Raw genomic sequence first — 18,755 nt, 5'->3', positions numbered from 1 at the left:
CTGCTGATACGAACCCTGTGGAAAACATGTTGCCAACATGTCACTAGAACGTTAACGGAGACCTGGTTCTGAAGCCAACTACAGCTGACGCTGTTTGGGATTGCGTTCTTGAAGCCTGAGAGAAAGTTGCTTCTTCAGGCTGTTACGTCTGACAGCTTACAGATTCTATGCCAAGACAAACGGTATAAGTGAAAAATATTGTGGGATTCTAAATAGAATATTAGAGACCATAAAACGTTCTGTTATGTCGTTTATTTCTTATTTTTCCTCATTGAGAGGCAGTGGGAGATCACTTGACAACATATAAAATAAAATAGAGTTAGTTTTCCTTTGAGTTGCCTTTTCAACTAAAGCGAGTTTCTTTTGAATTCCCAGTTCGTTAAATATTCAATTTTTATTTCATTTCTGCCCTGTCTAGATATGTAAAAAGTAATCAGTTTAGATGGACGCTTTTAAAAATATTTTGTGTTATTTCATATCAATCTTTCTCTTCCCCTCCATTCATTAATAAATCCATCGTCTTCAAGAAATTATGCAAACTATTTCGTCTTACATTTATTTATTGTTAATTTTTTCTCGATTCTCTTTGTCACTCTCTGTCGTCTCTCTTATATTACCATCTCAACTGCTTTTCTACTCCATTCTCCCAAAACGTTATAAACAAATCTAGGGGTTTCCATTGAAACTATACACTCTCGTATAGTTTCAGCTTTTCTTACTGTCCTCTAGCATTCCTCTCAAAACCTATGAAACTGCATTCTTTTCTTTCCCCTTACCTACAACTCATTCTTCGTTCTGAAAACATTCTATCCTTTTCTCTCTGTGTCCTAAGACAAAATGAACTGTGGCATATTTTTAGTAAGGACTACTCTGCAAGCTTTTCACTCTTATTTTGCACTTGTTTACCCATGTCTATTCCTAGATCCTTCCGTCCTTCCTGCAACCCCTCACTTGACATCTGCATCCACATCTACATGAATACTCGGTAATCCACAATTAAGTGCTTCGCAGGGAATTCTTTGATCCATTGTCACATTATTGCTCTACCGTTCCTCTCTCAGAATTCATGTGGAAATAATGAACAACTAAACCTTACCGTGCAAGCACTGATGTCTCTTATAACAATGGTCATATCTCCTACGTATGTCGGGGCAAGAAAAATATCGTGGCATTCAGCGGAGGAGGTTGGCATTGAAATTTAATGAAAACACCTCTCCGCAATGTAAAACGTCTACGTTTCATTGATTTCCATCCTAACTCGTTTACCATATCCGTGACAAAATCTCCCCTGTTTCGTGATAATACAAAACAAGCTTACAAGCTTCCCTTCTTTGAACTTTTTCGACATCTTCCGTCAGTCCTAAATCGTAGGGTTCCCATACTGTGCAGGAATTCTTACGAAGAGGATGGACAAGTGTGTTGTAGGCGGTCACCTTATTGGATTTGTTTCATCTTCTGCATATTCTACCAATAAAACGCGTTCTTTGGGTTTCCTTCCCCACAATATTTCCCAAATGACGGTTCTAGTTTAAGTTGTTCATGATCATCGCTAGTAGATATTTAGCTGAAGCGAAAACATTTAAATGTGACTGATTTATCGTGTAAGCGAACTTTGACGGAATTGTTTTGGTATTCATGAGGTGAACCTCTCACATTTGATAGTTTATGGACAATTCTCACGTTTTGCACTGTAAAGATATATTTTTCACATCATTTTGCAATTCGTTTTACTCTTCTGAGGAGTTAACTAGACGGCAGCATTACCTGTCACAAATCTAGAAGAAATGTTCTGATTGTCTGATATAGTTTATATATATTAGAAATAATAGGTCTACATCACTTTACTTGCAGAATCACACTCATCACTTCCGTTTAACTAGATGTCATCTACCGAGTTATTGAGAACTGTAACTTTACAGATAGGAAATCACGAATCCAGTAGCACAAATGAGACGCTAGTACATAGGAAATCAATGTGGTTGGAACCTGCTTATGAAGAATGATATCAAAAGCCTTTTCAGAACTCAGTAACACCGAATCAATTTGAGAGACCCTATACTCAGTACAGTTGTGTCTCTCAAGAATGAAGCTTTAAAAATCCATGCTGGTTTGTTGTCGATAGGTAATATATTTTGGGGTAGTTCCCAACGTTGGAACGAAGTGTTTGTTCGCACGTCCTGCTACATGTCGATGTCAATGAAACGGATCTGTAACTCAGTGGACTACGTTCATTTGTTCCACATGTATTGCGGTGGTCTTTGCAGCTTTCCATTCTTCTCCCTCACCATAAATACTAGGTATGGAAAGGGGAGGTTGGCAAAGCTTATAGGTGACAGCATAGGTGGGGGTGGTGGGATCACTCATGGGAAAATTCCGGTAGTTGTGGGTGTTAGAGCTGTACCTTTTTTAGATTGAAGTCAGCTGACAGGTATTCCTGCTTAAGGGAAGTCTCTCTAACAAAGAAACCACTTTCGACAAAGCTTAGGTATCCGATTAATGAGGGAATTAGTATATTTCATCAAAACATACAAGGCATTAGAATAAAGTTAGTGAACTGCTTATAGACGTTGACTCTGAACTTATTGGTATATCTGAACAGTTCTTAAATAAGGAGATAATTCAGAGGCTTCCTTTACCAGGATACAGGTTGGCTGGCAGCTTTTCTAGGAGCTCTTTGCGGTGCGGGGGAGTAGCCATGTACGTGAAAAACGGTATCCCATTTGAGTCAATTGATGTTTCAAATTACTGCAATGAAAAGGTGTTTGAATGTTGTGCAGGTGTGGTTAAATTTAGTAGAGCTAAACTTCTTACTGTTGTTATTTATAGATCCCCAGACTTCGATTTCACAACATTTTTGCTAAAGCTTGAGGAGGTTCTTGGTTCACTTTATAGGTAATACAAATAGTTAATTATATGTGGTGACTTCAATATAAATTGTATAAGTGATTGTGCAAGGAAAAGGATGCTGGTAGACCTCCTTAATTCATGTAATCTTATGCAAACCGTATTCTTTCCAACGAGAGTGCAAGGGAACAGTAGAACAGCCATAGACAATATTTTTGTTCATTCGTCATTACTAGAACGGCATTCTGTTAGCAAAATGGTGAATGGCCTTTCAGATCATGATGCACAAATTTTAAGTCTAAAAGATTTTTGTGCTGCAACACATGTTAAATATAGTTACCAACTTTTTAGGAAAGCTGATCCAGTTGCTGTAGAGACTTTTGTAAACCTTGTCAAGGAACAAGAATGGCAAGATGTTTATAATGCTGATACAGTAGACGCTAAATATAATGCTTTCCTCAAGACTTTTCTCGTGCTCTTTGAAAGTTGCTTTCCGTTAGAACGTTCAAAACAGGGTACTAGCACAAACAGGCAGCCTGGATGGCTGACTAAAGGTATAAGAATATCTTGTAGAACAAAGTGGCAATTATATCAAAACGTTAGAAACAGTCACAATCTAAATGCAATAGCCCATTACAAACAGTATTGTAAGGTGCTTAAAAAAGTTAGTAGGAAGGCAAAAAGTATATGGTATGCAGATAGAATAGCTAAGTCTCAGGATAAAATTAAAACCATATGGTCAGTCGTAAAGGAAGTGGCTGGTCTGCAGAGACAGGTCGAGGATATAGAATCAGTGCGTAGTGGGAATGTCCGTGTTACTCATAAGTCGCATATATGTACAGTATTTAATAATCACTTTCTGAATATAACAGGTGAACTAAATAGAAACCTAGTCCCAACAGGGAATCATATAGCGCTCGTAGAAAAAAGTGTTTTGAGACTGTTACCTGAAATGCTCCTCCATGATACTGACAAGAGGGAGATTGAGTTAATAATTAAATCACTAAAGACCAAGAACTCCCATGGATATGACGGGGTATCTAGCAGAATACTGAAGTATTGTTCCATGTATGTTAGCCCAGTACTTAGCCATATCTGTAACTTTTCCTTTAGGAGTGGTCGGTTTCCTGACCAATTAATGTACTCTGTAGTGAAGCCACTTTATAAAAATGGAGACAGGGATAATGTTGATAATTATAGACCTATTTCATTGCCATCGGTGTTTGCTAAAGTTATCGAGAGGGTTGTATATACAAGGTTACTGCAGCATTTAAATTTACATAATTTGCTGTCAAATGTACAGTTTGGTTTTAGAAATGGCTTAACAACAGAAAATGCTATAGTCTCTTTTCTCTGTGAGGTTTTGGACGGATTAAATAAAAGGTTGCGAACGTTAGGTGTTTTCTTTGATTTAACGAAGGCTTTTGACTGTGTTGACCACACAATATTACTGCAGAAGTTGGATCATTATGGAGTAAGGGGAGTAGCTTACAATTGGTTCGCCTCTTAATTTAAGAACAGAAAGCAGAAAGTAATTTTCCGTAATATTGAGAGTGGTAATGATGTTCAGTCCCAATGGAGCACTGTTAAATGGTGCATTCCCCAAGGATCGGTGCTGGGGCCACTGCTGTTTCTTATTTATATAAATGATATGCCTTCTAGTATTACAGGTGATTCAAAAATATTTCTGTTTGCTGATGACACCAGCTTGGTAGTGAAGGATCTTGTGTGTAATATTGAAACATTATCAAATAATGTAGTTCATGAAATAAGTTCGTGGCTTGTGGAAAATAATTTGATGCTAAATCACAGTAAGACTCAGTTTTTATAGTTTCTAACTCACAATTCAACAAGAACTGATATTTTAATCAGACAGAATGGGCATATTATAAGCGAGACGGAACAGTTCAAGTTCCTAGGCGTACGGATAGATAGTAAGCTGTTGTGGAAGGCCCATGTTCAGGATCTTGTTCAGAAACTAAATGCCGCTTTATTTACCATTAGAACAGTATCTGAAATAAGTGACATTTCAACACGAAAAGTAGTCTACTTCGCATATTTTCATACGCTTATGTCATATGGTATTATTTTTTGGGGTAATTCTTCTGGTTCAAAAAGGGGATTTTTGGCTCAAAAATGGGCTGTTCGAGCTATGTGTGGTGTAAGTTCGAAAACCTCTTGTCGACCCCTATTCAATAGTCTGGGAATTTTGACATTGCCCTCACAGTATATATTTTCTTTAATATCGTTTGTTGTTAGCAATATTCCCAAGAGTTAGCAGCTTTCACTCAGTTAATACTAGGCAGAAATCAAATCTGCATGTGGAATGCACTTCCTTGACTCTTGTGCAGAAAGGAGTGCAGTATTCTGCTGCATCCATTTTCAATAAGCTACCACAAGAACTCAAAAATCTTAGCAGTAGCCCAAACGCTTTTAAGTCTAAACTGAAGAGTTTCCTTATGGCTCACTCCTTCTACTCTGTCGAGGAGCTCCTGGAAGAGCTAAACAATTAAGCAAATTCCAGTGTTACATTCTTGATTTTCTTTATTTAAACTAACGACGTGTCACCTGAATATGTTTCTTATATTTCATTTTATCTGTTTCTACAATCGTGTTGTAATTTCATGTACTGACTCGTTCCATGACCATGGAGACTTCTCCTTAATGTGGTACCACGGAACAATAAATAAATAAATAAATAAAATAAATAAATACTCCTCATGGCGTCATAGGAAAAGTAATTAAGCTGCTGCATCATTCATGCGCAAGATGCACTCCTAAATTGTTAGCCAACTCAAGAAAGACATTGCATGTAGAAACATGATCGTCCTGCTACGACTATGACAGAATAATGACAACATAGTGGGAGATGTCTGGTGAATCTGTGATAGAACTGTCATGCTAGATTAAGGTGATATATTCGTCGTATACCAATCAAAGATTCTCTTTGATTTGCAATTTCGTGTGTCATCGATTAATCAAATATGTGTCTGCAGAGAGGGGAGATAACTTTCATGCAGCAGTTACAACTAATCTCGTTGTCTACATTGTGAATTACCTGTATCGGCCATCGCAAGGACACTGAGGAGGCGATGAACATTGCAGTTGGTCGCTTGCTCCACGAAAATGTTGATGCACTGTAAAGAGTAAGATTCAGTAGTTCTCACTTCCAAACTGGCACGAAAGTTACATTTTACCTCCTCTGTAACAGAGTTACAAAGAGCTATATCAAACTCAGAATGAGATCTTCTGAAATTTTGTCGTCATAAGACGTCTCGCTATGTTAAGTAACCAGAAGATCTAGAGGTAAGAAATATAAAATACTACGGAACTGCTACTGAAAATACACAATTCTGTTAATTAAATAGTATCGCTTAATACTCTGTTAACTGTGTTTCATCCAGAAATTACTCTCATAGACACATAGTCATATTTACACTGTAGTCTGGTACGGTTACTTGAGTATGACAAAAGATTTCATATTGCATCAAGACAGTCCCTGTTGCGTGGTATTATGATGGCACATCACTTGTATTAATGTAGTGCATCATAATAGCGTTTCCCGTTAGGTTTTTGAACAAAATAGACGCAAATATCAGAGAAAGCGACAGCAATATATTCCACCTCTTTATCGAAAACCGGCTGAACATGTGCAGATAGTTTTTCGATCCCACACATGTAGAGACTTGCTGAATCTTAGTTAAGCCACAGTTAAAGGGCAATCGCTAAAACAAAACATACAAAAATAAACAAAAGAAGAATAACAAACTTTCTTGGTGGTTGATCAATGAGGGGCGAGAAAGTGAAACACATGCGGGTGCCAGATTAGAAGACTTTTGGTAGGCGTGTTTGCCAACCAAGTTCCTTGCTGCTGTCTTCCAGGTTGCATTTGTTACTCCGCGACTGCAAAGGATGTCATTTGTCAGAACAAGTGACAGTTGCGAAGGACGCATCCCTGTGAAGCAATTCCTAAACACAAAACAACTTCTTTGTGCCACCAGATGTATCTCAACAACAATACATTTGCAGAACTTACGCAGGCCATCGTTTGAGATAATGTTTGTTATACCTTACTCACTATTTTCTCCTTATGAAGTTACCATACGATACTTCAGACGGCCATCAGGCTGCACGGCTTTTGTTTATGGTGACCTCCTCTAATCTATTACGGCAAATGCTAGATCAATCCATCCCTCTTTGACATTCTGCTTCCTGTCTAATTTCGTTTTCGACGAGACATTATACCGTAATCCTCGTTCCTTTGTTTTGGTCTCAACATGACTACTGCAGATAAATGTTATATGAAGGTTAATTGGTCATCACTTGTCAGTTATTGCATCCACTGCCATTGACCATAGTAGTAAATCTCAGGAACGTACTTTATCAGTGCCTGTTTGCCTTCCTGAATAAATCTCAAAACAATCGTACTTGAAACAACACAACTTGACTTTCTCGACAGCACTCACTCCACACAGCTGCTTCGAGTTGCTTTCTCAGCTTTCACCCTTTTATTAAACACAAACAGAAAACAGTATCACCAGTTTTAGACATTAATCCGGTTTAGACTCCGTTTTCTAATGCATAAAGGAGGCTTTTTATAACGTCAAGAATGAGAAATATTCAAGTTGTCATGTCTATACTGCAAACTTGAACAAAATAAGACCATCGTTAAACATTCTTTTAGCAACATGCCATACAAAATAGCCATGGAGAATGCCGAAACATAGTATTATATCATACACAACGTTATATAATGTTATGTGTGCTAATTCGAGAGCAGAAAAATCCGCTGGAGCTCTGAGGCTCTATGCTCAACGTGTCGAAAACACTTGTGCTGTGTAGGTCTCTATCAAGCAGCCCCCGGCTAATGGCGCTGAAATTGTTCGCACCATGACTGACACCCACGAGCACGTTCACAAAAAAGTTCCACAATATTTTTCTATTAGTGGCTTTTTAGAAAATAAACAAAACCTCTGACCTTCTGTGATATTGATGCTCCTAGCGAACAGACGGAATATGACTTAAGAAGAAAGGAAATGACAGGTTTTGTATCACGATTTTGCGGTCTCACTCCATGAAGTTCATCATTACACCGCGAACAGGTTATTCACATCAACTCAAGTGGAAGTCAACAGTTCTGCTACCATGTGCAGGGTACCACATTCTGACAAAAACATGATGCTAACATACGTGAAATTCGTTGGTTGGTTGGAGCCAGGATAGCTTGTAATGGCTAAGGTGTGAATTCGATTCCCGCTGGGAGTACCAGTTGTTAATAGCCACAGTCGTATCCTCTTCGCCTTCAGTAATGCCAAGTAAAGATCGCAGGACTGTGCTGTTGCTCCAAATCAACATTTAAGTCCACAAACCAATCGTTATGTAAGATCATAGAAATTTCATTTCGTATTTTATGTGACCTTGAGATTTTGAAAATATTGGTACTGGACTAGGTTTCGATCTCCAATTCCAATTTTTCTCTGGATTTGAATCTTTCGAGATGATACTGTACATCATTTCGTTGTCTTCTCATGATACCAAACTCCTCCAGGTCTCGACAAATGGCGTGATCCCACTACTAGTTGTAACATACCCTTTTATTTATCCGCTCGTTCGCGGATCTGAATAGCAGCCCAAATTTAGATAATTTATTAATGTGACCGTGTACCTAATGGGCTGGCAATCGGATTGGACTGCTCAGGGGATGTTACATTCCGTATTGTCCTTCGCAAATACTGTAATAAGTACTGTTTGGTGGTAAGAAGGACACAACACAGTTTCACAAACAAGATCTATATTCTCAGCAAAAGCACAAAATAAGGAGACAGCCACTGCCTTCGTCAATACACTGTTAATGATGGTTAATCTCAGCACAGGTTTCTTTAATTATTCTTAATCGTCACACGCAAAAACCAATCACTGTAATCCAAGTAATGCCGGCGCGGTAGACGCGGAAGTTCAATAACGGCACTTAATATCACTGAAATCACTCTATAATTAAACTTTCTCACCTTCCCGTATAATACTAACACAAAGGGGTTAAACCGCGGCGATGGCCACTCCCTTTGTCGATTATTTGCATTAATTCAACTGCTGGCTTCTGCACAGCTCTGCCCGCCTCGCGGGAACCTACCACACCCTGACTCCGCACTCTCCACTCTAACTACTCTCCGCCCAGTTCTTCCCGCCTCGCGGGAATCTACCCAAGCAGCACTCGGCACTCCGGTGAATCCCCTCTAGCTCTCGCGCCCTGCACACACTACTCGATAGTTGCCCTGTCGACCTGTGTGAGCGCAAACTTAGCAGTAAGGGCCTGCGGACCCCTTACCACTAGTGAAAGAGTATTTGATAGCCAACACCTCTCTGTGTGGTGTCAACAATGGCGATATGTGTGGTGTTCAAGTCCCAGGCAGCACAAAACTATTTGTTGCTTTACCTCTAGCCATAGATGTGGTCATCACGCTTTTTGATGAAACAGTAAATACCTCCTGTCTATCCATAGCCATAAGACAACTGTGATGGTGCCATATATGAATCCCTTCTGGAGTAAAATCATTTGTATTTTCGTTTCAGGTTCCAGTATCACACTATTGGTGAACACATTTAATATCTGACGGTTGATTGTGCTTAGTTAACAAGTGATATAGTTACCACATCTACTCCCCATGCTCTACCCCAACTTTACTTCATGGCGTTTCATTCTTGTGCTTTGGACTTTATTACATACATTTCGCAGTTAATTCTCATGGGAAATATAAGCTTCAAGGAATTCCCAGTGCATTGCTAAGCATATTGTCATTTATTTCCAATGTTGGACATCGGCCTTGCAAGCTCATACTGGTGAACACTGCGATATTTTACATTTCTCTAAGCCTTGTCATGTCTCGATCAAACACACAAGCTTGTTTGATTAACAGTGGATTCATATTTGGATCACAAACAACAACTCATCATGAGAGGTATTTTAATGACAACTCTAGAATGAAGAGCAGATTTTTTCAAAATTCCCAAATTTGGAAACAAGATTTTAGTTTTGTCCATTCCCCCCATTTAAAAATTATATATCTCCATGAACAAAATTTTCATTTACTTAAGAAAGTAAATTTATGCAATTAAAGTTTAATAGTCAATAAGTAAATTTAAAAAGATTCTAAAATTTTGAAAATTAATTAACATGTTTATTTTGTTTTTAACTCAATAAATAAAATTTAATCTAATAATTTTCTGTAATTTATCTTCATCTTCTCAAAAGATCTTAGTGTAATGATCTGCATATGTAATTACCAAAATTTCAGATTTTGAAATATTGTACGACTAACTTTTTTCTTTGTCTATGATAATTGAGTGAAAACTTCTGCACAACCATTACTATAACTGTTAAGTAGATAGATTTAGAATATGAAAATTTGAAAACAGTACATTTTTAGTTGAAAATTTCACAAATTTTAAAAATGTAGTTTTTAGAATATTAAACCGTTTAATCAAACTTTTAATTTTTGAAAATCAAAATTTAAGATTTAATTTTTTTATCTTTCTGAAAATAGTTCAAAAGGAAATGAAAACATGGCGATCACACTTTTATGATTTTTTCTAACTTTTTATTCATTTATGTAATTAAAAATTTTCAGTTCAAATTCTATATTGTGAGTCATTATATATGCAGTTGTATGATGAAACATATCTTCATTAAAAAGGCATATAATTTCATTGTTGTCTTTTGAGTAGTTAAGATGTTCATTCTTGTAGTCATTTTTATGACATAGATAGGTTAATTTAGCAGAAAATTCAGGATGGTTACATTTACATCGTTATTTAATTGTGTTACTCTTTTAAAATCTTTAAAACCATAGTAAGTTTTTAAAAATTGTTCAGGTGATAAAGAATCCATAATTCGTGATGAAAAACTTCATTTCATCCATTTTTACATAGATATTTTGCAATTTTACATTACTGAATACAGAAAAATCATTTAACTCATTATTTTTTCGATTATTTTTAAAACATCGAAAATAACAGAAGACACATCAAATTCAGCAGAATCATGATTAGTAATATCTATGTTAAAATTTATTTTACCATTTAATCCTGCAAACTCAATTGTTTGAAGCTCCAAGAAAGAAATTGGAATTTTTTAATTTTTCATTACTCCTTGTTCTACTTCAAGTGAATATTCTGGTTCATATTTAACAACAGGCACATGAATTTCCATACTTTTATAACAATTTTACCTACTTTGGGAAGTGTAGATTTATGTTTATTAGTAGCTCATCAAAGAATAGAATCTTCTTGATATTTTCTTGAAGTCCAAGCGAAAGTTACTGCTAAATCTCCTTCCTATATTATTTTTTAAAAACACTTACAAAATCCACCAAATAATTCTAATGGATAAAGTACTTTATTGAGTTTGTTTTTATATTTATCATTGTTAAGAATGTTGATTAATTTGATAGAAATGACCTTAATGAAATAAGAGGTGATGATGAAATAAATGGATGTTCTACTCTAGATACTATATTTTTTCCTTTTTTAACTGTAAAAGCTTCAGGCATTTTTAACACATGGTTATCAATTAGTTTAAAATTCTATTTACAATTCTATGCTGAAAAATGTGTTTCATCTGTGTGAATAAATTGCATGTCAGATACTGTTGTGAACAATTAGGATGAATCCATTCATCGCCAATATTAATATTAATTTCTGTTTCCTTGTCAGTAAGATTTAAATTATTTATTGTTTTTTTTAATTAACAGGAAGTGCATAAAGTTAATAACTCTTCATTTTGTTCATGATTTATTAAGGAAAAAATTTTTAAATTGATTTTTAAAATTGCTGTTACACTAGCACCACTGAACTAAATGAAATTATCATTTTCATCCGTGATAGTGATTATTAAATTTTGTACAGAATCAAAAATTGTAATATTTATAGGATAATACTGTGCATAAATTATTGGTCCTCCAAATTCAGCATTTGGTTTAAAGGAAGAAGAATAGTTATATCTTCATGGAAATGATCATTACACTTAACAAATATTCCCTTGCTAAATTAAAATTAATCTTTGTTAATTAAATGGAATAATTTTAGGAACATTATTAGCAATTGCTTTTTCATAGCTTCAATAAATTAATTCTTAAATCCTAAAATTTGTCCACTACAAACTTCTTTATTCATAAGTAACTTCTGATAGTTACTCTGCCTAAGAATTTTATCTGCTACAATGTGTTTATTAGGTTTTTCCAATTGAATTTTTCGTTAGTACATGACATATTATATTTTGATACAAAATTAGGAGTTAAAAAAGTGGAATAGAAATTAATTAGTGAAACATTTTTATAAGATGCTTTAATTGGAACAGTTAATCTTTTTTTAAGAATAGATATATTAGAACTCAGCTAAAATAATCTAGTCATTTGCATTAATACAAATTATCTAAGTAAATGACAGATTGAGAACCAAAAATAAGAATTATTAAATACAAATTAAAGAAATGAACATGGTAAACGTTCAGCAAATTCAATTGGTTGTTCAATAATAGCACTATTTGGTTGTGGAAGTATAACACGTATGGTTTAAATGATATTTTAGCACCTAGATGGTTAAACTGGAAACAAATAAGTCACTTGTGTGTTTATTCAGTTTGTTGAGATCAACCAAAATATCAAGAATTTATAAAAAGTAGAAGACAAAATTAATGAAAAATTGCTATTTTTATTGAAAATAATGAAGTAATTATTGAGTTAGGTAAAATTGCAAATAATTCATTTGTTGTTTTAAAAGATTTTCTTTTTGAAAATCAAGGTATAGTTAGAGAATACGTTACTATGTGTAAAAATAAAAGGACAGATAGTTTTTACTTAGCTCAAACTAATTCAAAAATACTAAGCAATTAGTTTGAGGTAATTCAATTTTTTAAAATAATTTCAAAATTAAATCATATATATGATGAATGTGGTGATGTAAAATTTCACAATAAAGATTACTTTGGTTTTAGAACAATAGATATGAAGAGAAACATTAATAATGTTAAATACAGTTAAAAGATTTATAATTTTTTAAACATTTAACATTAATACAAAAATGTTGAACATTAAGGTTGAATGTAAGAATACTGAACATACATGACAAATATAAAATAAGAAATTATTAGTGTATTTTTATCTTTATTTAATTTTTTCAAAATATACCAGATGTTTCTAAAAAGCTAACTTAAGAGGAAATTAAAAGTACAACAAAAAGAAACATATGAAAAATGGAAAAATGACCAAGAACAGATTAAGAAAACTTTAAAAAAAGGTAACCAGTTTTAGATGGAATTGCATAAGTTGAAAAATAAGTCTAAGGTTAAGATGAGAATGTTTTGAAAGATTTTGAAGAAAATAGAGTATATGAAAAAGAAGTGGTTCCTTATAATCGACATTATTTAGAAGAATTTAATGATATTCCAAAAATTACATAATATGATGGCGATAAAAGAGATTATACATTAAGTGAAATAGAAGTACATGATTCATTCAATAAATAGGAAGAAGCTGTTAAAGACAGCAAAAATCAAAAAAATATAAATGTAAGTCAGAATGTTAAAAATTATCAGTCATAATGAATATAGTATTCTTGGATTAAGACCAGTTGGTACTTTAAATGTATTGATAAATATGTAGTTGAATGCACTTGTGATAAATTGAAAATTGGTGAAAACGAATATAAAGGTTTTGCTGGATTAATGAATCTTTTAACTAAAAACGAAATAACTCTGGATGATTTAGGTAAGGAATTTGATACTTTGATTTACGCAATTATTCTAGAATTTTATTCGACTCACATACTGTATATTCTGATAATAAGAAAAATAAAGTTAAATCAAGCAAAGGAAATAAATACAATAACTTCATAAAAACAATTGTTGAAGAATATTTTCCTAATTTTTCAGAAAGAAATCTTACTTAATATTGGTGAAGGCTTATTAAAAAAATATTAAAGAAAACCATTTGATTTATTTTTCGGTGAATGACATTTATCAGTTAATTGATAGATTAACAGTTATCCATGGGGAAGTATTAGCTGGGATTAAAAATTATGGTTATAGAAGTTAGAATAATACAACTGTTCACATATAAATGTTGGGACTATTATCAACTAACTAAACGATATAACTTATTTCAAAAAATGGTTCAAATTGCTCTGAGCACTATGGGACATAACATCTATGGTCATCAGTCCCCTAGAACTTAGATCTACTTAAACCTAACTAATCTAAGGACACCACACAATACCCAGCCATCACGAGGCAGAGAAAATCCCTGACCCCACCGGGAATCGAACCCGAGGAACCCAGGTGCAGGAAGCGAGAACGCTACCGCACGACCACGAGCTGCGGACTAACTTATTTCTTAAGATGTTTGAATAATCTACCAAATACATATTTGAAGTCAGTAAGTCATTTCAGTGTGTTCATTAAGAGATTAACAGTTATTCATTATGCAGAAACTGCTAACAATAGAAATTATTTCAGTAAAATAGTAGGAATAACCAAAATAGTGACAAATAAATTCAGTGACTTGCTTATCAATATACCAAAAGGTACACCATACTTTACTATAATTTTGAATCACACCACATATATCTTGGAAAAGTGAAAAATATGATTAAAGGAATGGTAAACTGGACTTTAAATAATTTACACTTGCCAGGTATGCATCTTCCTGGTTATAATTATTGTGGGTCTTTTACTAAATTAGATGAAAGAGGAGCTAGAGGTAATAAAGGAATAAATCCACCAGATGAAGCTTGTAAAAACCATGCTATTTTTATAGAGACAAAGAATTGGAAAAGAACGTGAAGCTGACAGAAACTTCAGTTAGCTGCTAGAGAAAAAATGTATTCTTTAGATGCTCCAATTGGTGAAAAATTAGCTTCAACTGCAGTTAGATGAATAATTTATAGAAAACGAAACTCAGGAATGGGTATATATGTTGATAAAAATAGATGTGGTTTATAAAATATCCTTTATTAATTTTAATCTATAGAACTTTGCTATGTAACTATCTACTATCAGTGGTATGGTTATCCTTATCCGATCTGGTAGGAAGATTACTGTCGCTTATCATGGCCTATAGCTCCTGCAAGCTACCCTCTGTAGTAATAGTTTGACAAATTCGTGTGGTGAATAAAATTCCTGTCCCATGCTGGCGTATTAATAATTTCTAGCAGATGACTTTAACCAACTGGTAAAAATTTGAATGTAATGGATAATGCAATATTTCTTTAGAACCACTAAAGAATGCACCTATGCCGGGCTTAATAGGCAGTATAGAGCCTTAATTTACTTTTATATGTAAACCCAGCATTCAACAGTGGTAGTAATTACCTTTCATGTATTGATTATGAAGAAAAGAGGAAATAATCAGTTGAGGGTTTGGATTAATTGATATTTATTCAATACCAATGTCATTTCAACAACTACCCATGTATCTGTTGCAATATACATCATCAGAACTCGTCTCTCTAGTTAACACAATTTACCTTCGCCATTAGAGAGGGGAGTGCAGATCTGGCTTCAATGCAGTTTTATTATGCAGGCATACAATTATACTTAACCTCATGCTTACTACATTCAATCACTATAGGTCATGTAGAACAAGTTCAGTAAAGACACTACAAGATTTAGTTCTTCTGTACCTGAATGTATCTAGAAAATATAGAATAAGAACAACAAGTTCCATTTCAACTTTAGTATTAATTGTACTAAACTTCCAAACTATAAAATAAAAACGCAATCAGTTACAGTTAACTTGAATAATAAAGAATTAAACAATAGTAATCAATTTTTAACTGAGCACAATAAAGAAAATAGATAAAAACGAGATGGAGATTTACCTATAACCTGTCATGAAAAATATTGTTAAAGGTGGATTTTTACTTTCATTAGAAGCAGTATTCCCATTATTATTTAGTGGTACTATGGCATCTGCAACAGTTATAACTATGAAAAAAGCTGATAAAGAATGAGAAGAAATTTAAAGACATAACATACCAATGAAAAATTAAAGAAATAATCACAAAATTTGATAGTCCTTTATCTAATTTAGTCATAGAAGAATTAGTTAATCAACTGAAAATTAAATATTTTCATGGGGTTATTATGACTGATTAATTAACTGATAGACCAAAAAATTTTCTTTGGAATTTAGATACAGCTTATCATGGTGGTAGCCATTGCATCTGTTATTACATGAATAAATATAAAAAATTGGTAATTGATTCATTTGGTGGAAATATACCAAAACAACTAGAAAATTATTTACGAAAAATATCTTAAAATATTCGGACAATACAAACTTTTGACGAATTTATTTGCAGTTATATGTGCTTATATGATTGAAATTATTATGTATGAATGATATGTTTGATGATAATTCAAATTTAATAAATGAACATTTTCGTAAATAAGTTGTTTTAAATTCAAAAAATATTAGGAGAAAATAAAAGACTTTCAATCATTAGAAGCAAACATAAATAATGAATTAATTTCAAAATATAATGATTTACAAAGAAACATCAAAGATTTTGAAAATTAAAAATATTAATTTAACAATAAATCCAAAAGTTAAGGAAAAATCGTGTAAGAATTTGAAAAATGAGGTCGTCTTTAAAGTTGTTAGAATGAAAATTTAAAATTATTCAAGCACCTGTAGACTCAAAAGTAGATAATGCAATCAAACAATTGCATAAATAATTAAATGCTATTTTTTAAGAACTAGAGGTTGTATTTACTTTACAAGTACAAGAACTGTGAATATATGTGATTCCAATAATGTAAAAGATGCAATGAACAAAAAATATTTACTTAATGAATTTTGGAATCAATTTTCAAATGCTGAATATTCGAGTATTTTAATGTAGTTGAATAGTTAAATCAGTAAAATAGATTTGAACAACTTAATAAATCTAATGTAAGTTATTACCTTCCAAAAAAGTATTGCAGAAGCATTTTCAGATTATTTCTAAAAAACAGTTTTAATTTCTTAATTTAATGATATGATAGACAAATAATTGAATTTACTTCTATGAGAGAAGGTGAATAACAACTGCACAATTTCAATGAATATTTTTTAATCTTAAAAGGGCTGTTTTTGGTAAAAATATAAACAGATTTATCGATTAATTATATTGATCTTTCTATGAGTGCTTTGCGAAACCTTACAAAATGAGTCCTGACATCGAAGGTGTAAATATAGTGTGAAAATAAGATATTTTAACTATAAGATTAAAAGTTTCTGTTAAAACTCTTCTAGTTGATGTAAAGATAAATACAATAGGTGTAATAATTTAAGTATGGTTTATTCCCTATAAATGGAGGATCATAATCACATCTTCTGTTAGAAGTGTCAAAAGTTCACTGAAACCCTTAATCTTCATACATAAACAACTAGAAATGGAAAACAAGGAACTGGAGATAGTTATTCAAATTGTAAAATCATCTGCTAAGAAAACTTCTTAGTAATAGGTAGTGTGTACATGAACAAATTATTAATGAGTCATATAAAACAATGAACAATTTATTTAAAACATTTAATTTCCTTAGCAATATATGAACTGTGGCAACCTGATTTAGTCTAAATGGATCTGCACAATTAAAAGGAATTCAACAAATAAATACAGAAGGTAAGTATTTATCTAGTGTTATATATTTTTAATTTCCATATAAACTTGGGCTCTTCCAGTTCCAGATTGCTTATTTTAAAAAATATTCGAATCAAGTAAACAAAAAAAAAATAAACCGATAATGGTAAAGAATTTGTTAAAAAAGAATTTCAAGAATTAATTAAAAATATAACTATTATTCATTACTGAACTATAGTCAATTCAGTATATCTGATGTTGATTGATTTATGTAACAGTAAACAAAAGATATAAACAAAGGAAATGAAAAATTATTCAAAACTGATTATGTTACAAATTTGCTACATAATAATGCCAAATATAAAATAGACGATAATGTAAGAATAAGCAAATAAAAAGGAATTTTCTAAACAGGAAATAAAGGTACATTGGTCAATAGAAATTTTTGAATATAAAGATGTTATTCATTGTATTCCAGTTACATATAAAGTGAAACATTTAAATGGTGAAGAAAGAAATTTTTATAAACATGAACTATTGAAATCGAGTTTTCCAGATGTTAATCTTGTTGAAAAAGATATAAATGAAGAAGGAAATAAAGTATATGTTAAATTGTAAGGTCCTGATAAAACACAATAGCTGAATATATAATAGTTATGCAATTAAAAAATTGAATAAATTTTCTCATAAAGAGAATACATATTCAAAATTGTAGCAAGTTTGGTATTGAATATAATATTCATTAAGCTTCTTGTTTTACTAAAGAAAGTGTTTTGAACATCACACAATAATTAACAAAAATGATTGAATATCCGAAATATTTGAAAATTTTAATTTCAATTAATGGAATAAATTGGTTTTAAAGGACATTGTTAGTTAGATGCATATGAAAATCGTTAAGACTCACATTAAAAATTTAATTATGAAAAAATAGCTCGGAGATTTAGTTTTATATTCTCAGATACGTTTGCTAGATTCGTTATACTATAGGTTAATTGTTCTCATGAATGGTTATTAAAAGCATTGAAGTAATTTCTACAACAAATAATTATTAATTTTTCTTTCATTTGTTGATATCAATTAACTGAATTTGGCACTTAATTAATTCTTAAATTGTTCACAACTTGGATGTCTATTTCTGTTTGCTTCCCTCAATTATAAATCATGTTCGAATAAAATAAGACATACATAAATGTATTATTGTAAAATCTTAAAATAACAGGAGTAATTCGTACTTTTCATTGGTAAGTTGAAGAAAAACATGTTGTAATAAACTAGTAATTACTTCACTTCTC

The sequence above is a fragment of the Schistocerca nitens genome, chromosome 3, assembly GCF_023898315.1.
Source record: "Schistocerca nitens isolate TAMUIC-IGC-003100 chromosome 3, iqSchNite1.1, whole genome shotgun sequence".
NCBI classification, from domain to species: domain Eukaryota; kingdom Metazoa; phylum Arthropoda; class Insecta; order Orthoptera; family Acrididae; genus Schistocerca; species Schistocerca nitens.
The sequence above is the reverse complement of the archived record's forward strand: the minus strand, read 5'-3'. Positions refer to the sequence as shown.